General features: G+C 41.5%; 1 protein-coding gene across 9 annotated transcripts in view; it reads right to left on the reverse strand.

Moving 5' to 3' along the window:
* enox2 (ecto-NOX disulfide-thiol exchanger 2) overlaps positions 1–27,426 on the reverse strand; it is a 247,092-nt gene that overhangs the window by 125,705 nt on the left and 93,961 nt on the right. For 3 of the 9 annotated variants that reach the window (XM_060887128.1, XM_060887127.1, XM_060887129.1), the window contains one exon: positions 15–159. The exons of the other annotated variants lie outside the window; for them this stretch is intronic. The gene's annotated coding sequence lies outside the window, so the exon portion shown is untranslated. The remainder of the gene's footprint in view (positions 1–14; positions 160–27,426) is intronic. 9 annotated transcript variants of the gene reach the window in all.

The following is a 27,426-nucleotide window of genomic DNA, read 5'->3' on the forward strand; positions in this document are numbered from 1 at the left end:
TTCTGAAATGTCACCTTGTGTCCTGTAGCTTCCTCTTGACTTCAGAGAGAAAAGGGCTGACACAAAGTTCAAGAAGTGATGCTTTAATTATGTGCCTTTCTGTCTGCCACCTGACCTCTGAGGCCTGGAAGCTGACAATACGATGATACACAAACTCTCCTAAAGAAAGGGAAAGAAAAAAAAGCAAAATATTTGCCATAAAGAACTGTATTGTACAAGTAAGCGAAAGGAAGACCAGACGAGAAGAGAGACGATGATGGATATGAATTTATCCCCCCCCAAAAAAAAAACGAAGGAACAGACACTGATGACAAGTTAAACAGGCCTTGATGCGGAATTGCTTTCTCTCTATGGTTCTCTAGAGAGCTTTGTAAAGTAGTGAAAAGTCCTTGGCACGTAATGGGCTGCTAATGAGAGGCGAAGGCTGCTAGTCTGTGATGAGTCATAGAGTAAAATCTCTGATTAAGATCTCAGCACACGCTCGTGAGACTCATGCTTTTTCCCGTCCATTAAACCGAGCCCTCGCATGGAAAACGAGATTCGATACACCTGCTTGATCCTTAGTCGGGATTCAGGCCATTAGCGTGCTATGAATGTACCCTGAGATGCTAGTTTATCAGGTCCACCTCTCGTATAGGAGCACTTTGCCCTTGCATTATACATATAAATAGGTCTACAATTACTGACTGTAGCTCATCCGTCTCTATGTAATGTCTCTCAGTCACCCTGTCTTGACATCTGACCAGATATGCTAACCTCCTGTACTTCTTTATGATGCTCCATAGCAAAATTGGATATTTTACCATTTGATTTGAGCAAACATTTAAGCGATCTCCGATCACGATCATTTTTCCGACCATGTTTCATCCTTCAGTTGATAGTTCATCACTATTCTCACTCACTCACTCATTTTCTACCGCTTATCCAAACTACCTCGAGTCACGGGGAGCCTGTGCCTATCTCAGGCGTCATCGGGCATCAAGGCAGGATACCATCGCAGGGCACACACACACTCTCATTCACTCACACAATCACACACTACGGACAATTTTCCAGAGATGCCAATCAACCTACCATGCATATCTTTGGACCGGGGGAGGAAACCGGAGTACCCGGAGGAAACCCCCGAGGCACGGGGAGAACATGCAAACTCCACACACACAAGGTGGAGGCGGGAATCGAACCCCCAACCCTGGAGGTGTGAGGCGAACGTGCTAACCACTAAGCTACCGTGCCCCTCATCACTATTCTTCCTGGTTTTAATAAAACGTAGTTTCAGCAGTTTCCTTATTATTCTATGCTTGATGAAACATCAGTTGTTTGTTTTTCTGAAACGTCTTTTCCATGATCACAGGATATGTTTTCCCGACACAGTCGCTTAATAAACGAGAAGCTACTAGCTGCAGCAGTTAGGGGTAAATAACTCGATGCCAGCCGAAACATATTAATCGCTGTGGTAATTATCCAATGGAAAGCTTGTATCTGTTTGCTTAGTTAAATCAAGGTGACAGACTAAAAGCCATTAAAGCGGTGTGTGTGATGTGTGTGATGAGTGTGATGAGTATGATACATTCACATCGCATCATAAAAAATGTTATCGCCTTCTTAACCACTCATCAGAGGGCACTAATAGAAAGTTGATAGAAGTGATAATGATCTCAGACCAAATGCGAAGTAAGTATGTGTCAATATTTTCCCCAAATTTGCACATCACTCGCTTGGAGTTTGCATGTTGCCATGGTTACGCATCCAGAAAGTCCTGATCATTGCTGATCTGCTTATATTCCTTAATGTGAACTGAATTACTGTGAAAAAAAGAATCCTGTGATCTCTCAGATCGAAATGTATGAAATTTGTGTGAAGAAATCGTTTTGAATTGTTTGCAGCGTTCCGTATACTGTTTTATTTAACAGTAGCGTTCAATATCATTATGCCTTATTTTTTACTCCGCAATGTTAGTACGTATTTTAAGTCTTTTTTAAAAGCGTATTAGTTTTTTTCCAATAAAGTATTACATTTTTTTTTTTTAACAGTAAGCATACATTATTCTCAACTTTAGTGTATTTGATTATTTCATTTTATTACGAAAACAATTACTGAATTATTTGTGAAAAATCATCTCGGCAAAGCATTACCTATTAGCTCCTACTGACAAAACTACATCTACCCTGTAAAAAACTTTATAATTTTCTCAGAAAAAAAAACAAAATCCTTTCTTTTCTCTTTTGGCTGAGATCCTGCACTCTTTCCTCAGATTGTGATGCTTCAATAGAGCCACTGATGAGATTTAAATGAGTATTACTCCTCGAACTGCTGATAGGCGCTGAGGACTGAGACGGATGCAGATCACACACGCAGAACACACACACACCGGTCTTATCTTTAGACAGAGAGAGAGTGTCACAGGAGGAAAGGGGAGGGGAGGAGGAGCAGAGGAAGGCAGGCAGAGAAATGAGAGAAGGAGAGGAAAAATGAGCAGGAGAAAGGGAAAACACAGAGATAGAGAGAAAGAGAGAGAGAGAGAGAGAGAGAGAGAGAGAGAGAGAGAGAGAGAGAGAGGGAGACAGAGAGAGAAACAGAGAGAGACATAGAGAGGGAGGGAGAGAGAGAGAGAGAGAGTGAGAGAGAGGGAGACAGAGAGAGAAACAGAGAGAGACATAGAGAGGGAGGGAGAGAGATAGAGACATAGAGAGAGAGACAGAGAGAGAGAGCGAGAGGGAGAAAATGAGGAACAATACAACCATTTGCCACATGTACATTGTAATAATAATAATAATAATAATAATAATAATAATAATAATAATAATTGTTGTTGATTTTCATTCTATCTTGTACTTTAGAGAGAGAGAGAGAGTGAGATTGAAAAGGAGAGAGAGAGCACGTATAGGAGAGTGGGTGGGGAAGGCAGCTGATGAAGGGCAGTTCCTGTGAACAAAATCTCTTACTATTCTTCCAAGGGAACTGCAGGCCGCCGGCTGCCTCTGACACCAGATGAGACTCATGCATTTATTCATGTCTGAAGACGGCGTTTTGGCGAACGTTTCTCTCTCTTTTCCTTATCCGTGTCGAGCGATTCAATAAAATGTTTACAGGGGAATTTTAACCATCTCCGAGCAATCTCCGGGCGGAGCGCTGCACTTCAGGATCATCAACGACATGATGAATCTCTCATCTTGAATACATAACACAGCCGCTTCTTTTCTCTTCTTTTCCTCTTGCTTTCCTCGTAATGTTTCTATCACAGCCTAATAATGTGCTCTAAAGAAACACACCGTTTGTTTTTCGTCAAGCTTCCGGGCGTGATCTAAAAGGACAGGCCACGACTACCGTGTGCTTATAAAGAAAACAAGACAAACAGCCTGAAAGGGAAACACAGTCGCTGCTACACATGGCTCTTCCTCAAACTCGACAGGGAAATCTAACCCAACACACTTATTCTCTCTCACTCCCTTTCTCCCTGTTAGCTACTTCCAAAGCCGAGCAAGTTCCACTCACGTGGGACTCGGGTGTACATCGTTTACATGTACAGCTACGTTTAATAAAATGCTTGAATGAACTTTCCCCGCTAGCGCTTGTCGCATGATTGAACACAATTCGTTTGAGGTCGGCTAACGTCTATTGACGTGCAACACCAGAGTTCTGCATTCCGCAATTGACTCTACTCCAGTTTGTTACTTCCTCTGACCGTCTCTCCGCCCATGGCTTTTTCTCCCGGCTCATATACAATGCTGCTCTCCATCTGGCAGGTTTGGCAGGTCTTCTCAAATCACCTCTCAGGTCTGAATGATGCTTCAATTAATCGTGTAAACATGCTGGCTGGTCTGCTGGAGAAGTGTCGAATTTACACCAGACTTTTTAATTATGCAAACGAGTTGACTCCAGGCTCCGCTTGGGAAGACGAGGAGGAAGACGTTGAGGAAGACGAGGTGGACGCAAGAACGAAGGAGGTTTAATTCATGTTTAGCGCTTCTGGATCAGATTCAAGATTCAAGATTTTTATTTGTCACATACACAATTATATATAATCATATATAACCATCAGTGAGTCAGGTCCGCTCCATGGACATTGCACTTATTAGAAAAAACACAAAAATGAAAGAATGAGATAAAAGTAAACAATGAAAATATAAGAATAAAATATATATATATAAATATATAAATATATAAAAAAAAAAAAAAAAATATATATATATATATATATATATATATATATATATATATATATATATATACATATATACACAGGGAGTGCAGAATTATTAGGGAAGTTGTATTTTTGAGGATTAATTTTATTATTGAACAACAACCATGTTCTCAATGAACCCAAAAAACTCATTAATAGCAAAGCTGAATATTTTTGGAAGTAGTTTTTAGTTTGTTTGTAGTTTTAGCTATTTTAGGAGGATATCTGTGTGTGCAGGTGACTATTACTGTGCATAATTATTAGGCAACTTAACAAAAAACAAATATATACCCATTTCAATTATTTATTTTCACCAGTGAAACCAATATTACATCTCAACATTCACTAATATACATTTCTGACATTCAAAAACAAAACAAAAACAAATCAGTGACCAATATAGCCACCTTTCTTTGCAAGGACACTCAAAAGCCTGCCATCCATGGATTCTGTCAGTGTTTTGATCTGTTCACCGTCAACATTGCGTGCAGCAGCAACCACAGCCTCCCAGACACTCTTCAGAGAGGTGTACTGTTTTCCCTCCTTGTAAATCTCACATTTGATGATGGACCACAGGTTCTCTATGGGGTTCAGATCAGGTGAACAAGGAGGCCATGTCATTAGTTTTTCTTCTTTTAGACCCTTTCTTGCCAGCCACGCTGTGGAGTACTTGGACGCGTGTGATGGAGCATTGTCCTGCATGAAAATCATGTTTTTCTTGAAGGATGCAGACTTCTTCCTGTACCACTGCTTGAAGAAGGTGTCTTCCAGAAACTGGCAGTAGGACTGGGAGTTGAGCTTGACCCCATCCTCAACCCGAAAAGGCCCCACAAGCTCATCTTTGATGATACCAGCCCAAACCAGTACTCCACCTCCACCTTGCTGGCGTCTCAGTCGGACTGGAGCTCTCTGCCCTTTACCGATCCAGCCACGAGCCCATCCATCTGGCCCATCAAGACTCACTCTCATTTCATCAGTCCATAAAACCTTAGAAAAATCAGTCTTCAGATATTTCTTGGCCCAGTCTTGACGTTTCAGCTTGTGTGTCTTGTTCAGTGGTGGTCGTTTTTCAGCCTTTCTTACCTTGGCCATGTCTCTGAGTATTGCACACCTTGTGCTTTTGGGCACTCCAGTGATGTTGCAGCTCTGAAATATGGCAAAACTGGTGGCAAGTGGCATCTTGGCAGCTGCACGCTTGACTTTTCTCAGTTCATGGGCAGTTATTTTGCGCCTTGGTTTTTCCACACGCTTCTTGCGACCCTGTTGACTATTTTGAATGAAACGCTTGATTGTTCGATGATCACGCTTCAGAAGCTTGGCAATTTTAAGAGTGCTGCATCCCTCTGCAAGATATCTCACTATTTTTGACTTTTCGGAGCCTGTCAAGTCCTTCTTTTGACCCATTTTGCCAAAGGAAAGGAAGTTGCCTAATAATTATGCACACCTGATATAGGGTGTAGATGTCATTAGACCACACCCCTTCTCATTACAGAGATGCACATCACCTAATATGCTTAATTGGTTGTAGGCTTTCGAGCCTATACAGCTTGGAGTAAGACAACATGCATAAAGAGGATGATGTGGTCAAAATACTCATTTGCCTAATAATTCTGCACTCCCTGTATATATATATGGGGTGCACGGTGGCTTAGTGGTTAGCACGTTCGCCTCACACCTCCAGGGTTGGGGGTTCGATTCCCGCCTCCACCTTGTGTGTGTGGAGTTTGCATGTTCTCCCCGTGCCTCGGGGGTTTCCTCCGGGTACTCCGGTTTCCTCCCCCGGTCCAAAGACATGCATGATAGGTTGATTGGCATCTCTGGAAAATTGTCCGTAGTGTGTGATTGTGTGAGTGAATGAGAGTGTGTGTGTGCCCTGCGATGGGTTGGCACTCCGTCCAGGGTGTATCCTGCCTTGATGCCCGATGACGCCTGAGATCCCCCGTGACCCGAGGTAGTTCGGATAAGCGGTACAAAATGAGTGAATGAATGAATATATATATAATACTGTAGAATGGAAAATAATGTGCATGAAAGTAAATTGTAGTTATAAATATAAGATAAACAGGGATGTACAAGAGGCAAATGTGCAAACAGGTTTCAGTATGTCAATGTGAGGTAGTGAGAGATGAAAATCTTAATGGTAAAGTGAATATTAAGTAGAGACATGAAGATGTTAAGAGGTTGGTTTAGTTAAAGATAAAGGTTATGTGGCTACTTAAGCTGTATTTATTTATTTATTTATTTGACTTTAACGGTTTAACTTTTATTTTTGAAGCAAAACCAAACTAAAGTCTTATTTACAGTTAACCGCTTGCTTAAAGGCAAGTTTACGCTCAAGGTCAGATTTCTAGACGATCCGCTGCTGCGCTCGTGCTTCCCCCACCTCCTCCCTTTTTTTCCGCTTTATTTTCTCTAGTGAGAAAATATATCTGGTGAATGAATAACAGTAAAGGAGTAGCTTTAGCTTGCAGTTTAGTACTGGGTCATGTCATGATTTATTCTTTTTGCTACACCCTTCCCAAACATCTCCCATATTAATTCCCTGCACATGACTTACTCATTTTGGATTATTACACTTAGTATGCTGGCTGGAGTTCAGAAATTCGTCATGTGCAAGCAATCTATGTGCTGTTCATGGAGATGATGAAATGCCAATAAATAAATAAAAATCACACAGAGAACGACAGAAGAACTAATCTTGATGTAGTGTATTAATTGGTGTCTCACAGATTAGAAGATACAAGGGTTGTGTTAAGTGTGAAAAGTGTACATTTTTAAATACACAAAGTGTATAAGGCCTGTCTGACCAATTGCTCATCTTTATGTCTGAATCCTGCTAAATCCTGACTCTACGCTCGAACTCTATCTCCCGCTGTGAATAATCCGAGGTCACCTTGGACTCCGGCTTCTCCCTGGACTCCTATGTCTAAAGACTCCATCCTTCTTCTACGTTATCTGCGATAATACAAAAATGAGGTCATCGTTCTCTCGGCAAAGAAATACTCCAGGCATTCATCTTGAGATGCCGCTTTTTATTTGGAACTGGATAAGCTCACATTCTTCTATTTCAACTCTGAAAGCGTTTGAGAATGCAGCTTTTAAAATCTATCATTGTAAGTTTTTCTAATGCGGCATATCAGAAACAACTGGACCCTCAGCCTGGGGTTTTATTCTGCTGGCGGGGTATCGGTGAGGTTCCTCTTCAGAAAGTGGCACCAACAGAAGAGTGAGTCTGAAAACACTGGTTGTGTGCTAATTTGATATTTATACAAAATGCAATGGCATATTTCACATGGTTGACTATACAACATTATTATTTTATCAATTGTGTTATCAGACGGTTTGTCACTATTCAGCCCCCTGAAGACTTGGCAGAATTTTTTGTGATTATTTGTGGTCAAAAATGCTTGTTTTTTAAGCGTTGCAATTTCTGGAGTTTTGGAATTTTTTTTTGACAAAAAACTTCTTTTACAAATTTGAATTGACTTGAATTTACAAAATTGCAAGCGTAAGTTTCTTCTTGTAACCCTTTAACCACCTCTTGTTCCATTTAGGGATGTACCGATCCGATATTTTGGATCGGTATCGACGCCGATCCAAGCATTCTGAGTGGATCGGGTATCGGTGGTGCGTGACCGATCCAAATCCGATACCCGTGGTCATGGGCCCACCCATTTTTTAAGACCAATAATATTGGACCCACCCACTTTTACCGTCTCTATTCAGCGCATATGTCTTTTTTATTACTTTTCAGAGCGCCACCAGTCGAATCCATTCTGCTTGAGGAAATTCCCTAATAAATTAAACTCCATTCCGCGTTTTACCTACAGCATTGACCAGGCTCCTGCTTCCTGAAATCCATGGGCGTCGGAACCATTATATGTGGGTGGGACAGGACACGCCCACTTTTTATTTACTTCTGACGCCCATGCCCGTGGTGGTTGATTAATGAACAGCAAATATCATAGACTATTGCTTAAACTTATAAGAAAAATACACTTATATATTAAATTACATTAATGTAAATAAATATAATCAATTTTATAGGAAATATGTTACACAACCGCCTGCGACAGACAGCGAAGGCAAGTTTAGCAGGCGCCCTTTCCATTTACCTCAGCGCGTTAAACATGTCCCTCATTTGGGTGCAAGGTTTACTGTTTAATACATTTTGCATTGTGTTTCAAGAGTTCTAATATAAGATTCACTTTAAAATATTACCTTTTCTTTCTTAAAATAATTTAATTTAATAATTGCAGTATATATGGTTTCGATTGTTATACCACTAACTGTTAAAAGTACTGTTTGTTACTGCATTAATACTTTTTTTAAGGTTTCTTGAAAAAGGTTTTTTTTCATCCAGTAACGTGCATTTTTGTATTTCTTTGCCAGAAACAAATAAATCTTAATAACTAAACGAGTTGTATACATTCTTTAGTTTTAAAGGTAGAAAAGAACAAACGCTGGTATCGGAATCGGATCGGAAGAGAAAAAGTGGTATCGGTACATCCCTAGTTCCACTTAGCCAGCAGAATGGAAAGTGACTTATCAAACATTTTCAATCATTCATTCATTCATTCATTTTCTACCGCTTATCCGAACTACCTCGGGTCACGGGGAGCCTGTGCCTATCTCAGGCGTCATCGGGCATCAAGGCAGGATACACCCTGGACGGAGTGCCAACCCATCGCAGGGCACACACACACACTCTCATTCACTCACGCAATCACACACTACGGACAATTTTCCAGAGATGCCAATCAACCTACCATGCATGTCTTTGGACCGGGGCAGGAAACCGGAGTACCCGGAGGAAACCCCCGAGGCACGGGGAGAACATGCAAACTCCACACACACAAGGCGGAGGCGGGAATCGAACCCCGACCCTGGAGGTGTGAGGCGAACGTGCTAACCACTAAGCCACCGTGCCCCCACATTTTCAATCAATATAAACAAATAAATTATTTTATCACCGCAAGTCTAGCATGAGATGTTTTTACTTCTGGGATAATCTTAGACAGAACTTTAGTGATCGAAGATAACGTCTTCAAATTTCTGATGCTTATCGACAAGCACTTGTTGCGGAGAACAGAAATGGATCTGCTTTCGTTTAGAATAATAACAATTTCCAAATGCTGCAGGGTTTGACTACAACTGCCAAACTTTACATAAACTCTTTTTGTAGCTTTGTATCGTTGTTGTCATTATGTTCACTCTAATTGTGTAACAAAATGATAGAAACCTGAACTCGAGTTTCTTCCAATGACTCTGGATTCTTCTGATGAATATAAAATGAAAACGCTCCCACCCTCAAGACGTTCCTTTGCGGTTTCCTCCCTGCTAATCTCCGTCTGGTTTCTTTACTTGTGACGATTTGTCTTTGGGTCTGTCGGATTTTTTTTTGCTGGATTCCACAAACCCACCGTATGCCTTTAGGTTAAACATAGACGAATGTCTGGGAATGAGAAATTCCCATGCAGATTGAGACAGAGTGTATGGAGGAATACTAAAGCAGTCTATAAAAGTTTCTCATGTTCTAAGGCTTTTCTAGACAACTTCCATACTTTCTTTTGCACTGAACCTGAATATGAACCTCTTATTAAGCTGAGGCTGTGGTCTCTAAGCTCGTTCACCCAGGCTTCTCCGGAAAGGCTTTCCGTCTCCTCCATTAGAGCATGGCCGGGAGTTATTTAGGCAGCACTCAGCAGCTGGTCTGAACCACTTCTCCTCTTATGAGGAAAAAAAAAAAAGATGAAGGGGGAAAAATACCACTCGTGCATCAGACAGAGGAAAAAAAAAGATAACATCACTATGGCTACAGATGAGTGGATCTGAAGCCAAAGGAAAAGGAGGTGCAGGAGGTGTGAATGCATGACAATGACTGAAAGCGAAGGATATGCAGTGAGAAGAGAGAAAATGGGGAAATAATATGTAGTGTGGTCTGGGTAATGACACAGAGCAAAAGCTTTATCGCCCATGAAAGACCTTTATAATAAAATAGAATAGAAATAAGGGTGGAAGGCAGTGCCGCCGCCAGGACCCGGATCTGATCGGCAATATAAACTTAGATTCAAATTCAAAACAGATGTGATCTAGAGGTTGATTTCTCTCCAGCTTGTGCACCTCAGTTCCTCAGTTAGATGTTAATGCTATGTACAGAAGAACAAAGCAGGCCCAAAGTCCAGATCCTGGAGTGAGTTCCAGTTGTGGTCCCCTCAATCGAAGCCTATTAACGCTACTTGCACTGCTGTAACATCTTCTCTTCATTTTCCTTGACATGTCTTCATCCTTTCTCCAACAAAGCTTCTTCTTTGACCTCCTGATGACAGCTTTTTTAGCTGAAAATCGGTGTGATATTTACAGGAACGAATGATTGATTGTTGCAGAGAGAATACCAGGCTGTGGAGCTCGCTCGGATCTGAGCCACTTTGGGCTTTATCACGGAGGAGCCATGCTTTCTCATCATCCCAAATGTGCTAGGTTGTGTTATGGAGGAAAAAACGTGTGACACGCCGTTTCTTAAGCTGAAGGGACACACATCGGTGCGGTGAAAGATAATGAACGAGGAGATGATCTGATCAGAGAACAATAAAAATTTGTGAGGCATTGTGTACAGTAGTAGATCAGTGTCGGGAGGTCGCTGGAGGAAGTTTATAAAAGACGAGCGCTGCTTCGCATGAAGCCTCGGGGCAAGCCTGGAGGTGTTCAGCTCAGAACTGAGGCATTCGCACACAACATGTTATGCTTTCCCAGACCCTTAGGAGATTCATGTTAAGGCTGTCACTCTGTATGAACGCGTGCATTTTCCGCATATAAACGTTCATTTTTTTTTCTCATACTGGATTTTCTTTTGTTTCCAGGCTGAGACTCTCCAAAATCTTCCTCCCTTTGGACTCTAAATCATACAGCATAATATTCCAGGAGATGCGAGTAGAGCTGAAAGCCCTTCGGCTGTGTGACCACTCATGTTGTAGATATGCTAGCTATTTGCAGCTGAAGTACAGCATACTGTATTTCTCACTTCATCGAACATTATGACTATTAAACCTACACACAAAAGTGAAACGTGAAATGTCAGACGTGAAATGTCTGATCAGGACTACAGAAAACAGAAAGAAAGTGAGAACACTAAAGTAAGAAAATGCTAGACTGCTAACCGAATGAATGCATATTCATTCATATTATCACAGAAATGTGATACTGACAACATACCTCTGGTTGCTGCTTTGTTACACAACTCCATATGACTATATATATATCTGTAGAAAGAACACACTCACACTTGTGATCACACTCTCTGGGGGTTTTTACACCTGGTCACTTCATACGTTTTCTGTGATCCGATAGCTATCCGATCATAAAAAGACCAGGTCTAAATGCCCTCTGAAACGTTTTCGAGACGGATGTAAATCCTATCGTTCAAACCACTTCAGGAGGTGGTCTGGGATGCATTTCAGATGAAACTGGACAGGTGTAAATGAATGTGGTTGTTCAAGCCACATACGTCAGCGCTATACTCCTCCCAAACGGAAGTACATCACTCGCAGCTGACTCGCGAGTCGTGCATCGCGCCAGAAATAGATATGTTTTCCCATCAGTGCTGGCGCCGATCTTTCACCCAGGTGTCTCGTTTGGTCTTAAAATGCAATGCTGCCGCCAGCGAAAATGCAGCAAACAGTAAATGCTGTTTTTTGTAGCAACCGCATACACCAAAGCGTGTTACATGTCAATTACCCCGGAAATGAGGTAAAATATATTTGCATATTGGGCGGGAGTAGAAAGATCGGATTGATATCCGATTCGCCAAGACGCGTTTATGTGGCTTAATGTAAATGGAACAGTTTTAACAAATCAGATAGCAATCGGATCAGAGAAAACACATGAAGTGACCAGGTGTAAAAAGGCCCTCTGGTGTCACCCAGATGAAGATGAGTTCCTCTCAATGTTTCTTCCTTATATTGTCTTAGCGAGTTTCTCCATGTTACCCTGCCTCTGGCTTGCTCACGAGGAATAAATATAATTTTAACTTTAAGCTTTATTCTGAATTTTTGTAATTGGTTAGAATCTCATCACTTGGAGGCTGCTCACGCTGTTGCTGCTGCTGATGGACCACATGAACAGCCTGGAGATACACGAGATTGCTGTGAATGGTACCACTCTGTTCAATGACTTCTGTTCAAAGAGTGCTATCATTAATACGAGACCATCCTTGTAAAACGATCCGCAGAGCAGCCTTCCCTTAAACTGATGTGTAGATCAAAATCGGACGGATCCTAATCCTCAAACGCACACCTGCCATCCAGCTGTTTGGAAATCGAATCCGGCTTTTCCTCCTTTCACAAAAGCCGAGATCTGTTAGCCGTGTAGCCAGCAGGCTTCTCCGTTTCTCCGCCAGACGCTTTACAACAAGCTCGGCAGAGATGCGTCCTAGAACAGACTCCCTCGCACCTGTATTATATTTCACCTCCTCTCCATTACGCTGCTTTTAATGTTGCGGAATATTTGGCCACAGACCCCTTTCCCAGGATCACCGCAGGCTGTATTAACGCCAGCTGGGCCGATGTCAATGGTGCCGTGATTTATTCGACGTGGACACTGTTTCAATCAAAGCCTCACATTCAGCAGGACCTGAGAGTATCAGAGCATCACAATGGTGGTGTGTGGGGGCTTAGGGGAGAGCCATTAATCTTTCCCGAGCCCTGAACAACAACTTAACGCAAAGATTATGCCCAATTTATGCACCTAAGGGGGGACAGTGAGTGCGCCAGTGTGCGCCACGGAACATTAACCGACTCGATCTTCTTTTCTGCACATTCTCACCTGGGCTCTAAAAGACAGGACGTGGGGGGAACAGATCCGCTGACGGTGCTGTTGTTACGTGTGTAAACCTTCAGTATAAAACTCAATTAACAGATGTAGCAGTGACACCAAAATATACCTTCATGGGAGGCACAAAAAAAGGAAGATATTTTACTTAACCCTTTTTACCAATTTGCTGGAATTCCATCCAAGAACTTAGGGCATCTCAGAGAGTAGCAATGGGAACGTTGGGAGAAAAAAAACAAACTTTTTTTATGAATATATTGCCCTAGTAAAAATTCCGTTTAAACAAGAGTCTACTATATGAGCCATTATCACTCCACTGCAGACTGTGACATGACAAAGACGTTCAATGCTAAATATGAGCACAACAAAACAGACATGAATTTCATTCCATAGTGCCGAGAAGATGACTTGGAGGCTGGAATTGATATGAACAATTTTGCACTCAAGTCTCCGTCGGTGAACAGTCAAGAACTTCAACGAGAGAATCTTCTAGAATCTTCTGATTACCCAATTTCACTTACTGATCATACAGTACACATTCAAAGAAAGAAAATGATTTATAATCACGCACTCTGGTGTCTCCCAGATGAGTATGGCTTCCCTTTAGGCTCTGGATCCTCTGAAAGTTTCTTCCTCGTGTCGTCTCTGGCAGTTTTTCCTTCCCACTGTCAACCTCTGGCTTGCTCATTAGGGATAAATGTAAAATGCATCTCCTAAATATACAGTATACGTCCGTATTTCTGTAAGGCTGCTTATTAACATTATCTGTTGTTGAAAGAACTTTACGATAAAACTGAACAGAATTAAATTAAATATAACCTGAATCTGAATGGTGGGACAGGGGACACATGAGGGCAGAAGACAAGCATGTATGAGGTGACATTGTGTTGAAATAGGGGTCACAGTGTTCAGTCCAGCTAAGAAAGCACTAATGTAACAGGTCCTGAAAGCACTAGTACCTCTCTGCAGTGTGCGACACCAGCCACCAGATGCCGGGGAATAAATAATCACGCTGAAGGGCCTGTGTGTGGTATCTGCTGTAACACTTCAAGGTCAGATGACAACCTGGTGCTGCCACTTCACTAAGCCTGAGCGTGAGCACTGAGTGCTGGAATTAGCTGAACTCTGGTCCACTAATTCTTGTGAGTATGGTGATGAAACAACAGTCATGCGGTTCACAAGGCGACACTCAGCGAGAGCGGCTGGAGTGTCGATTCGGGATAACGGACACATACGAAGCGAGACGTATCGCTATTCTTAGTCTGGCACGCTCGCTGGCACATTTAGTAAACGAACGCGTGGAATGTCCGAAGCCCCGTCCAGATAAATGAACGAGGTGCCTTAATGATCTCGCTTAGGGGAAAAAATCTGAGCTGTGTATGGAACTCTTACTGCTCTATTATCACTTTGGCATTCGAGTATTTCTAGAGTCTAATTTATAATCATGTGCTTAATTATCTGTCTTATAATAGACCTAACAAATAAATTGCACAGAGGAGGACGTATAATGTTCCACAGAACAGGTTTTGAGATGTGAAACCACTCGAGGCCCAAAAAGTCTCTCAAGGCATGAACAGACTGGAAGTGAAGTTGAGGTTTTGAATGGATCAATTATGAGTTGTGAAGTTGGCTTGGGGAGTGTAAACAGGACTGCTGATTGGGCTTTAACGGGCCATGTCTGGCACAGCAGGCTCTTTATAGAGCGCTAGGCGTGATGCTGGCCTCGAAGCTGGAGTTCATCAATGGTGAGCAGTGTAGATTTTACTCCACCTGCCTTCAGTGCACACATGAAAGAGCAAACACGCTTCGTTAAACACGTGAAGACAAACACTCGGGATGAATAAAAAAAACCCACGCAAACATGCAGCACAGAGGTGTGTCTGTGAACACGAGCACAGAGAGCCCCATAGAGACGAGACGTCTGAGAGACTGGGAGTGACGTCGGGCTGCTCATTAACCTTACTTAATTACGCTTTCCGCAATCCGACAGGCGAACACGCACAGCTCTTCTCTGTCTCAACCGCCCTGTGTGTTTTCTTTTACAGAAAGAGAAACATTACCTGATGAACTGCTAATGCGATCGCATGTCTTTAAACGTTTGAACGTTTTCTTTCAGCTGTCTGGAATCATCATAATAATCTGGAATCTATCAAGAGAGTAGTACTACTTTTAGACTAGCCCTATCAGTCATGTCAAACTTTTCCTCTTGGCTAGTAGTCTTGCACTTCACTGTTTAGGTTATTTGTTTATGGATAGTTTAGCATGTACTGCTTTGGCTCATTAACGCAAGCCCAAAGGCAAGAAACGTAGAAAGACAACGGTGGCGCTGTCTCTTCGTGATCACGGATGCATGAATAATATGCGTGTCTCCATTAATCATATTTCATCATCATACATCATAATGCCATCGTGTTTAAAGGCAGCGTGGTAAAAATATGATGTGTTTTTATTATGTGTGGTTCTCTCTCTCTGCTTCGCTCAGTCATTCTGTCTGACTTGCTCTGTCGATCTCAGTCTGTCTCTCTCTGTCTGTCTGTCTGTCAATCTGAGTCTCTCTCTCTCTCACACACACACACACACACACACTCAATGTCTCTCTTTCTCTTTGTCTGTCTCTCTCTGTCTGTCTGTCTCTTTCTCTCTCGCTCTCTCATTTGACCTGAGTGAGTTAAAAGTGAAGCTGAAAATCATTATCCTTGTTATATATATATATATACACACACACACACACACACACACACGTTACAACAGAACCCCACAAACACCCAACGAAACATTTATCATTTATTGATTCGAAAAATCCCCTAAATTAGAAGTGCATGCTTATGGCTTAAAATGTACACATCCTTTAGGGTAGTTTTCTGTTACATTGCTCCACAGTTGGCCTCGAGGCTCCTTGGCCTCGGTTGTCGGTGCTGGGAAGTGACTCATACGCCGCTCAACGTTGTGGGTGGAAAAAAGTGTAAGTAATCTAGAATATCGTTGCTGATGAGGACTTCCAAGGTCTTTCAAAGAACTTTATGCGTTCGTTTCACTGAAAGTCTGGATGATCATAAGCCTGTCTGACATACAGTAAGTTCATCTACAGTAAGCACTTCCTGGATCATGAGTCTGTCCAGGAAAACGCTGGAATACACCAGGGATAGGATGTGAGTCCACAGTGCACACGTTCACTCGCTCGTTCACACACAGGAGTGATTTATAGTTTTTTTTTAAACTCTTAATTGTTACGATTGTTATGTTGGAAGAAAACCAGAGAAAGATGAGGAAACCCAAACGGACAGGTACGAAACTAAATACGGTGCAGATAATAAAGCAGGGCCTAATGGGACTTGACCCCTGGTTGCTTAATGTACTAACACCCTGAGCTTACAGTTCTACATAATATTCATTTTACATTTTACATGTGATGTGAGAACGACTTGCAATATTCATGCATATTCATGATTCGTCCATCAGAACTGGAATGAAAGCTCAGTGAGGCATGAGGTCCCTTTCCAGAACCTTCCACCTGATTAGCTCTCTGTAGTGGAATGAACTTCCAACCTCGATCCGTACAGCACGATCCCTAACTATCTTCATTACCGATCTTCACTAACTCCTAATTCCAGAATAAATCAATCAATCAATCAATCTGTACTTACGTCTGTTACTAAGTAATGGGGATGTGATAGCCTAGTGGTTAAGGTGCTGGATTACTGATCGGAAGGTCATGAGTTTGAGTCCCAGGTCCACAAAGCTGCCACTGCTGGGCAACTGAGCAAGGCCCTTAACCCTCAATTTCTCAGTTGTATAAATTAAATACTAATTGTAATACTGAAATTGTAAGTCACTCTGGATAAGGACGCCTGCTAAATGCCATAAATGTATATGTACCAATAAAGGATTGTTCTTTAGCTCTCGAACAAGAAAATGGAGGAAAAAGCCTACTCGAGAACATTGAAAGAAAAAGCTGCCCTGAGTTTTTATTAGAAATAGACAGCAGCTCCTGGAGCCTGTGCTGGAGAACTGCGGGAATGGGATGGACAAACCTCTGTAGCAAAAGTCTCACGGAAAAGGCATTAAAGCTCATCACTACAGCCGGTGACTACGCGAAAAAAATAACAGTTTCTAAAGACGCCACTAATGAAGGTCAACGGGATGGAAATTACCGAAAAACAATGACCTCGTCACTGAGGTCCAAGTAAAAGTTAATATATTCCCATTAGAGTAGGGTGACATTTTCTGTGGGAAAAAAAACAACAACAACAACAAAAAAAAACGATGCATGCAGTCTGCTGTGCTCAGCATTTAGCTGAATCGTGTGCTGCAGTTTCCTGAAAAAAAAAAAAAAAAGTTCTACACACACAGTGGAGTTCCAGGGGAAACTCATCGGAGACCCCACAGCCCAGGAGTCTAACATTCGCTTGAGGAAATAAAAGAATTAAAATGAGTGTCTCATTATGATCGCTCAGTTTCAATAGATGTCATATATACACATGAAGCTCATGCTGAGCTGTTTGGTCTGCGTGTCAAGGCTTTCTGTTTTCAATAACTGCCAAAATTAGAGCGATATGCAGCGTCGATTCCTAATATGCTGTAATTATCGCATTTTTCTAACAGCAAGGCTAACAACAAAAAAACAAAAGACTCATTCATTCATTTTCCTGTACGAGAAAAGCAGAAAATACGCTCAAGATTATTAGGCGTAATGTGAGTTAATATGAGTCTCAGGTGATGAAATGTGAGATCAGCGCTCAGCCTGTTTATCATCAGCTGATTTTCTTCTCTTTTTAACCTCATTTCCTTTACTTTATGAAAAAGAAACATACAGAAGAAGTTACAAGATTAGAACACAAAATGATGCTAAATTCCTGTTTATTAGATGTACGTATATTACACAGTGAAATAAAAAAAAAACTTCTCTGGTTACGAAATCAACCTAAATGTGTTTTATTTTTTAATATAAAAATTAAGCTTTTTTTAAAAAAAAAAAAAAAAACTAACTGAAAGAGCTACTGAGGTGAAGGTTGAGGTTAGTTTTAGGTGTAGCAAAGCATCGATTAGACGCATTAATCTTTATGTCAGCAAAAGCCTTTGTGTGTGTGTGTGTGTGTGTGTGTGTGTGTGTGTGTGTGTTTGGAGTAAATATGCCTAAAAGATAAAAGTAGATACAGCAACCCACAGCTTCCTAACACAGGAGCAGAAGTGAGAGTGAAATATAAATACACAAAATAGACCTTGTGATTGAGCTGAGTGACAAAAAGTCTGCTTTGATATAACAAAATAAAGAGCGCATTAAACGTTATAGCGAGTACTCGGAAAAGTCATGTGATCGGTACAATATCATCACTAATTGCACAATAACATCAGCAGTGTAAACATGCAAATGCTCAGAAACACAATTGTGTGTAACAAGGGCTTTTAACCCCAGGTAAAGGAATGCTTCACTCTTACAAATATAATTACATGAGGGCAATTTAGAAGCGAGGTTAGCATGTTTTATTTACCCAGTGTTATGAAACCCTGCTCTGAAGTAGGATTAGCGATGCACTGCATGTTAACAGTTAAGCCTAGGTAAAGTATGAGCAGTTAATTATGTCAAACATTATAACCCAGAATTCAGTTCAGCTGGAGTTCACGATCAGCTTTTCAAGTGTGTAAGCACTAAAATGTGTTCATGTGCATGTGGATAATGTAAAGCTATGTGAATGTGAAATGACTTTGCAGGAATAACAAGTGAAAGACTTTTTACATTTCCTCTAATCAGCTTTCTATCCATGAGAGTAACACTTCTGGAAACCGGTAATTTTCTTGCTCCAAAACAAGCAGCCAGGCCTCATGCCGTGCAAGCAGCAGCTTTTTCTATCCAGGTCTGGGGTTAAGTGACATCTAACAATAATTCGCACAAGCCGTTATACAATCACAAGTCATTATACCGACGAGGGGGGGATAAATTCCACTTCACCCCCCCTGCTAATCTTCTACATGTCTAGGGAGCCAGTGAAGGTTAATTTATTCAAACCTCCCAACCATTCATCTCTATTCCATTAAATAAAGCTAATGAATCTTTGGTTAGCGTCTAATCAGCTTCATGCTGTCACAAGCTCCACATCTTTCCAGGAACACCGTTAGCTGTGCCGTCTAACCGACGGCGTGGCCTTCCTGAACTTTACAGCAGCTCCTACAGTGAGGCCTAGAAGGGTTGCTCTATAGCACAGAGAAAGAACCAATGTGTAAAGAGAACAGAGAGGAGAAACAGCCTCAGACACTGAGAACACACTGAACGCAGAGATAAAGACATCTGCAGGAAGATTAGTTCCTTGGCTTTCTTTCAGCTGGTGTTTATATACTGTAGAGTTGGGAGAGACTTTCTTACATACATCACACAAATCTTTACGAGTCCTGGATCCAGCATTACAAATACAAATGTAACCGTAACCGTACGTTAAAGGAAATGAAAGTGTTAAAGCAAATCATTGTTGCTGATCTAGGAGACGGATCACAGATCAAAAGAGAGAGAGAGAGAGAGAGAGAGAGAACCTTCCTTCAAAGTACAGTGAGGAAGCATCAGGTCCCAAAAACAGCAGCTTTTCCCTCACTTAGTGATCATTCTCTATCTATCTATCTATCTATCTGTCTGTCTGTCTGTCTGTCTGTCTGTCTGTCCTTCGATCTATCCGTCCGTCCTTTCTTCCATCCATCCATCCATCCATCCGTCCTTTCTTCTATCTATCTATCTATCTATCTATCTATCTATCTGTCTGTCTGTCTGTCTGTCTGTCTGTCCGTCCTTTGATCTATCCGTCCGACCTTTCTTCCATCCATCCATCCATCCATCCATCCGTCCTTCCGTCCTTTCTTCTATCTATCTATCTATCTATCTATCTATCTATCTATCTATCTATCTATCTATCTATCTACAGTTGAGCTAAGTCTTATCTTTCCCTACCTCTAAATAATCTCCTTCATTTTAAGTTCCAGTCATTTGTTCCTATCAGCTGACAGGTAAAAGGTGAGAAGTGTCTCCATACTGAATCAGCTCTGTTGAGTTCTTGTGTTTAAACGAATAACAAAGAACTCTCTTTTATGCTGATAATGACACTAATTAGAATTAAGGAGGAAAGCAAATTATAATAAAAAATAAATAAATAAATAAATCAAACTGCATATGCAGGGTTAACGTGCTAACCTTTCTAAATGTAAAACAACTGTTTCAAAACCAGCTGAACACTCCTGGAGGCAGGAATGAGGAACATGTGACGTGGTGTGGTCGTCAGTGCCAGACGGGTTTTTGAGGGTTTGACAAACAGCGGATCTTCCAGGGTTCTCACATATAATTGTCTGCGATTTGCATAGAATGGTCGTAACAAATAAACAAACAAATATGAAGTGAGTAGCAGCTCTGCTAGTGACATGCTTCACTGAAGGAATAGGATGGTACACCGAGGGCAGACTGACGATCAGACAAAGGGTGGAAAAAACAATACGACCTCCTCGACTAATCAGCTCAAATGTCAATCATCACTAAACCCACCCACGAGACACATCAGAGTGGATGTCAGTCGTGTAATTTATAATTATTGACTATTGACTACAAGTGTTAAACACGGATAATCTCCTTCTGGAATAATCCGGTCCTCTCAATTTGTTAACAAAGAGAGCAGATACGTTTAATCAGACAGGCAGTGGTGTAACGAGTCGAACATTCTGGCTGAAACCAAAAGCCATATTTGTTAATTATGATTAATTAGCTTTTTTTTGTTTATTATGGCAATGTGCCCATGCAAGCAAAAATTGTTATTATGTGCAAAACAAAGCTGTTTAGGTAATTAATCAAGCTTTAACAAGACTCCACGCTTTCAGTGACGCGGGAAAAATCACTGCAGCTAGCAAGAAATGCTAATCCAGAAAAACAATTAAGGAAAACAGAGACAGGGCACTGATTAAAATATGTAAAGAGACGGGAGAAAATACTCAACATAGCTTTTAGCATTTCACATGCTATTGTGCTAATGACCCCTTGAGTCATATTTACGACTCCCGACAAGATCACTTTGATATCCGAATTTAAAACATTTTATATATATATATTTTTTTACTTTTCTCTAAATGCAGCTTAATTGTAAGCGCTTGCTGTTTTGAAATCATAAAAATAGCTTGAATGTGACCAAAATTTCATTATCGCCAGTCAGCTTTCTGATCCCAGAAGCTAGGCAGAGTCAGGCCTGGTTAGTATCTGTAAGCTATTTCTGGGACAGTGGTCACTCATGCGGTTAAGGCTTTGTGCTGTTGATTGGAAGATCAGGGTTCGAGCCCCAGTACTACAAAGCTGCCGCTGTTGGGTCCTTTGGGGCATTGCATTTAACCCTTTCTGCTCCAGGGGTGCTCTATCATGGCTGACCCTGCGCTCTGACCCTCCAAATTTTGGAATATGTGAAAAAAATAATTTCACTTAAAGTGACGTGAAAGTGAAAGTGAAAGTGAAAGTGACATACGGCTAAGTATACTCAGAATTTGTTCTCTGCGTTTAACCCATCCAAAGTGCACACACACACACACACCGTGAACACACACCCGGAGCAGTGGGCAGCCATTTATGCTGTGGCGCCCGGGGAGCAGTTGGGGGGGGTCGGTGCCTTGCTCAAGGGCACCTCAGTCGTGGCCGGCCTGAGACTCGAACCCACAACCTTAGGGTTAGGAGTCAGACTCTCTAACTATTAGGCCACGACTTCCCCCATAATGTTTTTTCTATGTTTAAACATAAACATAGAAAAAATATATAATCAAAGAAATATATATAACAAAATATGCACACACACACACACACACACACACATACATATATACATAAAAACAAATGTACAGTTTTGGCTGTAAAGGATTCTTATGTCTGTGGAACGACAAAACCAAGGCAGCCGTCGTTGTGTATATATATATTTTCATTCATATACTAACTTTGTCAGTGTTTCTGACAAAAACCTTTGTGAAAGAAACACACTCATATTTCCCATTTCAGAAGTGGGAATTAGGATAATTCAGAAAGCACATGGTGTGAGCCTAAAAAATCACATTCCTAGATATAGTCTGCTTGATAGCAGGAGGACGCGGTAGTGTTTTTTGTTGTATTAAACTAGAGATGAAGATAACACGTTCTTTACACCGGTTGTGTCAGACTGTAAAAGCCATTTGGATTCCCAAGTTTTAAATGTCATCTTGTCGATCCGTTTCTGGTTTATGGGGCTCTCTGCATTCAAGGAGATAGAAGTCTGGTGCTGTGTGACTGAAAATAACTGCCTGGCCTGGGAAAGTTGCCAAGATGGCAGTGGTTTGGGATATTAGGAAGACTTTGATGGAAGAAAAAAGTCCATGTATGTGCAAATGGAGTTGACGGAAAACACGATGACATGTAGACTGAGGTTACTGGTTTAGATGATGAAAACCTCAAATTCCAACTCGGACAAATCCGATTTTTTAGATTTTTTTTTAATGTGGTGGTGTTGACTCTGTAAAAAACTGGACCTGTTTTGGTGGAGTTGTTTGGAACAATAATAACATCTGACTCAAAGGTTTTTTAAGCAGGGGAAGTACTGCTTTAATCGATTACGCTCTGGGTTGCTGATCTGATACTGAGAAGGTTAGAGGTTTCAGCCTCAGCACCACCAAGCTGCCAATGTTGGGTCCTTGATCTAGGCCCTTAACCCTCTCTGCTCCAGAGTACTGTATCATTCTTGACCCTGTGTTCTGACCACAATGTCTTAACAAGCTGCGATATGCGGAGAAAAGAATTTCCCTTTGCTGTAATGGATTATGTGATAAATAAAGCCTTTTTCATCAGTTGACTTGTTTATCATCTCTGTTTACTTACTTCAGAATTCTACTCGCTTATTTAAAAAAAATCATTTTTTCCCATCTAGTCAAAAACTTTTGTATTATTTTGATGCAGTGTTTAATTTAAAAAAATAGACCCCTTTTGGTGGAGTTGGTCTGGGGTTTAATCAGTGATTACAAATGACTCGAAGATTATTAAGTAGTTGGCTTCTTGGCATCTACATTTACTTGCTTTGGGATTCTAATTTGTCATTTAAAGAAATCCATCTAGTTACCAGCTTTTGTATTTTCTTGACGCAATTCTGTTGAAACATTTAAAAAATTTGGACCTCTTTTGGTGGAGCTAATCTGATAAATGATTACAAATGACTCAGTGTTTCGGATTCTACTTTTGTATTTAAAAAAAAATCCTTTTTCCATGGCATCTATAATCATGTGGTAAAGCCTTAAAACAAAAGCAGGCTGTATAGTGAGTTTGAATGAACACAAATAGCATTAAACCACTAAGCGCCACTGGAATGCCTGAAACTAAACACCAAATTACTGCAAGCTGCCTGTACACAAAGTCAGCTACTTTTTCATCCAACATGGATGCTCCTGGACATGTAAGTAAAAAAACAGAACAGTAATTTGAGTTAAAGCTTTTAAACGGCTATACTATAGTCTGATTTAGCATCAGAACTGCTTGACCTTTATGGTAATAGCATGTATAATACCTAACGCTGGTTGAGCGTGTGCTTACAAATTAAGGATAAATATCCAACTAATCTGGCAGAGATGATTAGGAAAGCACACATAGCAATAGCAGTGTGCCACAAATAAACCCTGGCTTGTTATGCATGAGAGATTCCAGTCATTCTTGTTTGTGATGGGGCTTATTCTTCTGTGCAGATGTGAAGCGACCAGAATATCTCTGCCCCGCTATGGAGGATCAAAATTACAGATTGATAGATTGATACGACAGCCACGAGGGTTTAGCGTTCAGGACGACGAAGCGGTTAAACCTGATTAAACAGAATCCCGGAGAAAGACGTTAAGCCGGATGGCTAAATTTAGGTCCTGTGTGTTAAATCACGCATGCAACCTGATGCAAAGCCAAGTCACTGCTACAAGCCAGAAAATTCATTAATTTCCAGTAACACCAGTGACATTGTGTCCAAATTCTCTCTCTCACTCACTCATTTTCTACCGCTTATCCGAACTACCTCGGGTCACGGGGAGCCTGTGCCTATCTCGGGCGTCATCGGGCATCAAGGCAGGATACACCCTGGACGGAGTGCCAAACCATCGCAGGGCACACACACACACACTCTCATTCACTCACGCAATCACACACTACGGACAATTTTCCAGAGATGCCAATCAACCTACCATGCATGTCTTTGGACCGGGGGAGGAAACCGGAGTACCCGGAGGAAACCCCCGAGGCACGGGGAGAACATGCAAACTCCACACACACAAGGCGGAGGTGGGAATCGAACCCCCAACCCTGGAGGTGTGAGGCGAACGTGCTAACCACTAAGCCACCGTGCCCCCTTGTGTCCAAATTGTCAAACGTTAAATATTTGTCAAGTCTATCCTGAACACTTTCCTGTGGTGGAAAAATTTGAGCTTTAGCTCAGTTACAAAGTGCTGACACTGGAAACATTAAATAAAAAAAGTTAAATAAAGTTAAATAACTCCTCACAGAACAAGTGAATCAAAACTAGCTCACAGGGCAGTATAACATCCTCAACGCTATCTGCCCTCTTTTATGTACATGAGCTCAAACACACTATGATTTACTAGTGATGCTGTGATTTACAATGCGCAGAGCAGATCCTAATGTTCTTTGAGTCTTTGAGCTCATGTATGTGGAAGAGAGCAGATAGTAATTTCCTCTAATGCTGTTACACTGCCATGTGATACAGCAAGGGCAGCAGGTTGAAAATACATTTACGGCATTTGGCAGATGCCCTTTTCCAGAGCAACTTACATTTTTCTAGCAATTAAGGGTTAAGGGCCTTGCTCAAGGGCACAGCAGTGGATATTTGGTGGACCCAGGATTTGAACTCATGTCCTTCCTATCAGCGGTCCAACACCGTAACCACTAAGCTACCACATCTTCAGGTGTCTCAGAGGAAAGCCTGTGATAGCTGTTGCTTTTGGTAGTTGTCATATGATTAGTCATATGAAATATTTAAATGCCCTTGTTGTTTAAGGAGTTGTTTATTTGACATTATTTGAAAGGAGTCTCAGAAGTTTGTAAATGAGATGGATCAAAGGTCATTTAAAAAAGAACTAACAGAGTTAGGTCACTTTAACTGGATCCTGAGTTATTCCTTCTCTGCAACCATCTCACACACACACACACAAACACACACACACACACACACACACACATGGGTCATACCCACATGTGGAGCTCAGCATTAATGAAATGTTGTGTCGCAGTGGAAAGTGCTTAAGTAGCCGTGGGAGAACGGAGCCAGCGCAGCACTTTATCCAAACGACGGGTGTTTGGTTACAAGAAGAAAAACAGTTAAAAGCTGAGCGTTTTATAACACTGCAAAAAGCCCCTACAGAGTATACTGTACATAGCAGGGCGGGGCTCCTGTGAAGGATGACAGTAAAGCCAGTTGAAACTCCCACAGATGCTACTCTGATGTCCAGGAAAAATATAAAGCAGGAGGACTAAGTAGGGCAGAGAACCTTGAGACTTTTTTTTTTAGTTAAGGTCCACAAGGACCATGCGAGGAGAGATGAAGACGAAGCAGTGAGCCATGCCTGAGCCGATGCTTTGAACAGCTGAACATGAAGAGATGAAGAGCGGGCATAGCAACTGCTAGAGCTAACACTCTAAACAACACAAGGCCAGTACACAGAAATCAACCATAAAGGATTAAACCCCTTTAAATGACATAGGAATGAACAGAAACACCTACTGATGTAGCTAAAGGAAGCTGTGGGTGTAAAAAAAAATTACAGCATAAAGGTTCACCACTGGGATTGATCTATTGCAAAAGCACTAGAAAAAAAAAAACACTCATTATTTTAAGTTTTTGCTGAACATATGAGGACAGTGGCTTCTTCTTTCCACCACAGTCAAGTAAAGATGAAGCTTTGTGACTCAGAAGACAAGATGGTGAGCACAAATTGAATCATCTCTCTAATGAGTCCACAGAGAATAAACAAAACTTCAGCAAACTCCATGAAAACATCAGCGTTCATTTAGCTGATCTGTGTAGGCAACACTATAGTCATGATTCAGTTCATAAAGTCTCCATCCATACATTTATTCATCCATCTAACCATCCATCCATGCATTCAACCAACCATTCATTAATCCATCTGTCCATTCATCCATCCACCCATCCAACCACCCACCTGTCAAACCAGCCATCCATGTGTCCAACAATCCAACTGTCCAACCATCCATCCAATCAAGTATCTGTCCGTCCTTCTCTCTGTCCATCCATCCATCCGCCCATCTGTACATGCATCCATCTGTCCAACGGTCCAACTATCCAACCATCCATCAAACCAACTATCTATTAATCTGTCCATCTATACAACTGCCCATCAGTTTCTCAGTTCATCTACTTATCCATTCATCTATCATTTCACTGATCCATCCATCTATCAAACCGTGCATGTAGGGTTCAGGACCCCTTATGCATTCTTTTCCATCCACCCATCCATCCACTCATTCAAGTCACCTCATCCATTCTAACCATCTCAGTCATGCTATCCATCGATTCCTTAAATCTGTCCATCTGTCCATCGTCTATCTATCTATCTATCTATCTATCTATCTATCTATCCATCCATCCATCCATCCATCCATCCATCCATCCAAGTATCTGTCCGTCCTTCTGTCTGTCCATCCATCTATCCATCCATCCATCCATCCATCCATCCATCCATCCATCCATCCATCCATCCATCATCCATTCATCAATCATTGTTTTTTTTTTTTTAATCGCAGCATCTTGAACTCAGCTTTGGAGCTACATAATACTTACGTAAAACCCAGTGATGTTCTCTAAAAGCTGTGGGCTTCAGTACATCAGAGATTGCTTCTAACGATGACTCCATTTTGTGTTTTTCCCCCACAGATCAAGGCCACTTTGAAAGTTTCCAGAGTGGCTAGAAGGGCGAACTGGCTCTCAGCGATTATGCTTTATTCCCTTTCTCCTCCTCTTTCTCTCAGTCGGAGGCTTTCAGAGGAAGAAGTGCAGCACAAATGGAGCAAATGTGGTGTGACAGTAATAGCATTTGGGGACTGCCATGTTTGCCAGCTCTTTGTCCCTTTTTCTGTGCAGCGTAGTGAAATCAAAGCAAATGACATGCAACAAATCTGATTTCTCCCCAGTTGATATGCTTGAATGTGCATGTGTGTGTATGTGTGTGTGTGTGTGTGTGTGTAAAAGCCCTGCAGTGGATATACACAGACTGACCTTTCAGCCTCTATAAGGTCACGCGGACCATTAAATTGTAAAGGACGGGGCCAATTAGCCTGCACGTAGATTACAATTTTGCAAATCTCCACAATGAAACCTAGCCAACGGTCCATAACTGTGCGGTAATTAAGAGATGCAGCAGACGATCACAGTCAAGGTACATTG

Source organism: Tachysurus vachellii, chromosome 14 (genome assembly GCF_030014155.1).
Source record: "Tachysurus vachellii isolate PV-2020 chromosome 14, HZAU_Pvac_v1, whole genome shotgun sequence".
NCBI classification, from domain to species: Eukaryota; Metazoa; Chordata; class Actinopteri; order Siluriformes; family Bagridae; genus Tachysurus; species Tachysurus vachellii.